Source organism: Arachis ipaensis, chromosome B8 (assembly GCF_059453495.1).
Source record: "Arachis ipaensis isolate K30076 ecotype BB chromosome B8, ASM5945349v1, whole genome shotgun sequence".
Classification (NCBI taxonomy): domain Eukaryota; kingdom Viridiplantae; phylum Streptophyta; class Magnoliopsida; order Fabales; family Fabaceae; genus Arachis; species Arachis ipaensis.
Genome location: NC_142443.1, coordinates 58,750,078 through 58,754,991, shown reverse-complemented (window position 1 = coordinate 58,754,991; position 4,914 = coordinate 58,750,078). Strand labels below are relative to the sequence as shown.

At 44.9% G+C, this 4,914-nt stretch overlaps 1 pseudogene; it reads left to right on the top strand.

Annotated features, from left to right (window-relative positions):
• Positions 1-692: 692 nt before the first annotated feature.
• On the top strand, positions 693-1,889 carry LOC148548239 (uncharacterized; annotated as a pseudogene).
• Positions 1,890-4,914: the final 3,025 nt, after the last annotated feature.

Genomic DNA, 4,914 nt, shown 5'->3' with positions numbered 1-4,914 from the left:
AATGGGTTGACAAAAAAGGTGGAAGTGGGGGTGGCAACAGAAAACTTGGTCTGGTTGCAGAGAAGCCTAGTAGGTGGAACGACGAAAGCCATTGACTATAGATCTTTAAAGGAATCAGTTGCGAAGAACTTTTCTCAAGTTATCCAGGTGCGAGAAATGGGATCATATAAAGTGCTGTTGACCTTTGACAGTTTGCTAAATGCGGAGGAGGCTTACACATTCAAAATGAATAGTCTGCTACAGTTGTTTCATAGGGTATGGAGATGGGATGAGTCGGAGAAGAGTGAAACTCGAAGAGTTTGGTTGGAATGCTTCGGGGTTCCGTTGCATGCGTGGTCCGTGAATACTTTTAGTATAATAGGAAACCAATGGGGTGAGGTGGTTGGATGCGATGAAGTAACAGAATCGTGCCAGTCCTTTAGTGGTGGCCGAATCCAAATTGACACCTATGTGTTAGACGTGATCAATGAATGGGTCCATATCACGATTGGCACCAGTGGCTTTGACGTGTTGGTAAAAGAAGTGGGACTTGAAACTTTTGGGATGAATTGTCAGGCAGGAATTGTGGAAGCGAAGCAGTCAATTGTGAACAACAGGAGAATATATGTGCAAGAGCTTGTGATGACGCAATTAGGTGGTCGGAAAACTCAATAAATTTGACGAACTGTACAGATCAGGCTGCAGAAGTGATAATGGGGAGACAGCGTGAGGAGGTTGAAGACAAGGACAGATTAGTAATTTCAGAAACAATTTTGAACGAATGGAATTATGAATTTTTAAGTCCCGATCAAATGAAATTAGTAACATTTTATCCTCATAATTCTGGCTTTCATGGTTCAGCTGATTTAGTGGGATATGAGGGGAGTACTAAAGGGGATTCAGAAGTAACGGTATCCTGGAATTATTGTTGCAAGCATATTGGGCTAGCAAAGGAATATACAAGGCCTGCTAGCCAAAAATCTAGCCATAGGCCCATCGAAGAAACAAACAGCAGCAAGCCCTTGTTGGGCCACGAACCAAACTCCAATGCATCGCAACATGCTGGAGGCACGGGAACTGCTACTGGGCCGGGTTACATGGGAACGGGTCAGCTTGGGGTTGTTTGGCAGGGTGGACGCGTTACTCCCTGCTGCAGCCGCGCACAAGGTGCTTCCTATTGTGGGAGGCATGGGGCCCAGGCTACGACCACGTCCTGGAGTTGGAGGCTGCGACGGGTCGGCGGGAAGGGGAGGTCCGAAGCAGCGGCGAGGAACCAGGATGGAAGGCGGCGGTAATGGGTTGATGACGAGACCGACGCTCCCCATAGAAGCCGAACCATGCGAATCTGCTGGGGACTCCGAATTGGCTACTAATGATAGGCGAAGAAAGGTTGGTAGCAGAGGAGAACTGGTAATGGAGGAAGGATGCAGTAAACTAATAGTTTTTGGGATGTCTGAACGGGCCCGAGGGTCTAAGGATAGAGATGACGGACAGAATAATGGACACTGTAATGATGCTTCTTATGAGAACAGTGACGGAGTGCAACGAAATGACTGTAAAGCACCTGAAATTGAAGCGACTTGCCTCCGATTTTCACCAGAGCCTCAGGACCAAAATGAACTTAGTGATGATAAGGATAGTAAGGAGGACAGAATGCTTGCAAACGATAATGAAGTCAGTGATAATGAGAGTTCAAGATTGAAGGAGCAGTTGATAGAAAACAAAAGGGTTTGGAATTGGCAAAGGAGTCAGGAGCCGAACTATATGATGAAAAAGAGGATCTTATGGCAGTACTTCAACAACAGAATGAAGAAATAGCTCGGAAAAAAAGACTGGCAAAACAGAAGGTAAAAGCTAGACGAAGCAGACCCAAAACACAAAAAAAGGTGTGCAATATTTATTTAAAATGATTATTAGTTCTTGGAATGTTAGGGGGTTGAGGGGTGACGGGAAGCTGAGAATGGTGAAGGACCTGAAAAGAAAATATAGATTAAACATGCTAGGTTTGGTAGAGACTAAAAGACCATCAGTGACTAGATTTGATATTTCAAGAATATGGGGAGATAGTTGTGTTGGTTGGGAATATGTTGAGGCTACTGGTGCGTTTGGCGGGTTGTTGCTAATATGGGATGAGGGCTTTTTTGATGTTAGAAATTGCTATAAAAGTGAGAGATGGTTGTGTGTTGAAGGAACTCTGTTGCAGAATAATTTTAATTGTGCTTTTATATTGGTTTATGGTGCACACGCTAGAGATGAGAAGCTTGTTGTGTGGGAGGAGCTGAGCTACATAGCTGGTCTATGCCAGGTTCCCTGTTGTTTCATAGGAGACTTTAATGAGATTTTACATGTTGAAGAAAGGAGAGGTACCGATAGCTTATCCTTGTCGGCGGAGGATTTCAAGAACTGGATACAAGACATGGGTTTAGTGGATTTGCCGATTACTGACCGTAAGTTCACCTGGTTCAGAGGACGTTCTTGTAGCCGTATTGACAGGACCCTGGTTAGTTTGGAGTGGTTAGAAAAGTTCCTGGAGACTCGATTACGAGGTGGTCCAAGGGGACTGTCAGACCATTGTCCTCTTATAGTGGAAGATAAGAGATTGAGAGATGGCCCTAGACCGTTCAGAAGCCTTGACTCGTGGTTTACACATGAAGGTTTCTTAAGAATGGTAAAGGAGGAATGGAGAGGGTTACAAGAGAGGCATTTCACGGATAAGCTGAAGGCTTTGGCAGGTCCTTTGAGAAGATGGCATAAAGACAATTTTGGAGACATGGACAACAAAATTTTGATGTTGGAGGAAGAGATCAAGAAGATTGATGACATGGTGGGTGATGGGGCTTATGATGAAACGGTGGAGGCAAGAAGGAAAGCGCTTGTGACATGTTGTTCGAAGTGGTATGTTAGGAAAGAGCTACATTGGAAGCAGATGTCGCGCTCAAGACATGCCAGGGACATAGATAAAAACACAAGGTACTTCCACAACATAGCTTCGGCGAGAAGGAGAAACAACAGGGTTGATGCATTGGTTATTAATGGAAGATTGATAAGGAATCAAGCTAGAATCAAGATTGCAATTAGGGACTTCTACAAAGACTTGTATCACCAGGAGAAGTCGCCGTTGGTGGGGTTTAGAGACGGTCTAGTGGAGAAGATCAGTGAGGCTGATGCTTTGGCTTTGGAGATACAGCTGACCCCTGAGGAGGTTAGAGAAGCAGTGTGGGATTGTGAATCATCAAAGGCTCCTGGTTGTGACGGTTACAACATGAACTTCATAAAGAAGTGTTGGGATGAAATTGGTTCTGAGTTCACGGGAGCGGTGTTGGGCTTTTTCCAGTCCTCCAGTTTACCGACGGATACTAATCTCACTTGGGTTGCTTTGGCTCCTAAGTTTACTGGAGCAAAAGAAATCAAAGACCTTAGGCCTATCAGTATGGTCGGATGTGTATACAAAGTCATTTCTAAGATGCTGGTTAGGAGAATGCGAACAATAATACCACGGCTTGTAGATGAGACACAGAGTGCTTTTGTTAAGGGCCGGAAAATCCATGACGGGGCTCTTATTGCTTGCGAAACTGTTCAATGGCTTAAACTGAGAAAAAAGGAAGCGGTGATAATAAAGTTAGACTTCCGGAAGGAATACGATAGAGTCAAGTGGAGTTTCGTGGATCTTATTTTGTAGAAAATGGGGTTTGGAAGAAGGTGGAGGGGGTGGGTTATGGAGTGCGTCAGTACTTGCTCTATGTCAGTCTTGATAAACAGTTCACCCTCTAAGCCGTTTAAGATGGAAAGAGGTCTACGACAAGGTGACCCGCTGTCTCCTTTTCTGTTTGTCCTTGTCGTTGATGTGTTAGATAGGATGCTTGGGGAGGCGGTTAGAAACAGACGCATATCTCCACTACTGATAGGTAGAGATCAGGTTGAGCTGTCGTATCTCCAGTTCGCGGATGATACCATTCTGTTCTGTCCTCTAGAGGAAGAGACAGTTAAGAACTACAGGAAGATTCTTCGCTGTTTTGAGCTGATGTCGGGGTTAAGCATCAACTTTGATAAATCTAGCTTGATTCCTATTAACTGTGATGCTCAGTGGGTTCAACGTATGTGATGCGTGCTGGGTTGCAAGGAAGCCTCCCTTCCAGTAAAATACTTGGGGATCTCGCTAGGAGTTAATCCAAGGTTGGTGAAGACTTGGAAGCCAATTATTGACAAAGTGGAGGAAAAACTCAGCCTTTGGAAAGCCAAAGTTCTTAACAAAGCCGGTAAGTTGGTGCTCATTAAATCTGTACTAAATAGCCTCCCTGTATATTATTTAAGCCAGTATAAGATGCCAAAGGCTGTTGCGGAGAAGCTTATTTCCTTACAGAGAAGATTTCTATGGAGTAAGGAGGATGGTACGAATGGTATGGCTCTGGTCAAGTGGGAGGTGGTGCAGGCGCCTAAAAAGCTTGGTGGATTAGGTGTTGGGGATGCCATGCTGCGAAACACAGCCCTTCTTTTTAAGTGGTGGTGGCGCTTTTCAAAAGAGGATTGTCCGCTGTGGAAGAAGGTGGTTTGTGCTTGTAATAACCTGGACCCAAGTGTGCTGTTGTCCTCTCAGGTTTTACCTATCAAGGGGGGTCCTTGGAAGGATATCTGCCAGATACAGTTCAAGAATCAGCAAGTAAGACAAAAGATGATTACTGGGTTAGCTATGGAGGTGGGTGATGGAAGAGGGACTCGATTCTGGGAGGATGTCTGGTTACGTGGTGGTGCTCTGAAAGATCAGTTTCTGAGACTTTTCTCAGTCTCAAACCAAAGAGGATCTGTTATAGGGGATTACGGGTTTTGGGATGGGGCTGAGTGGATATGGAACTTCCAATGGAGGCGAGAGCTGTTCCAATGGAAGTTGAATCTAGTGAACCAGTTGCATGATGTATTAAGGCTGGTCAAATTGGATTA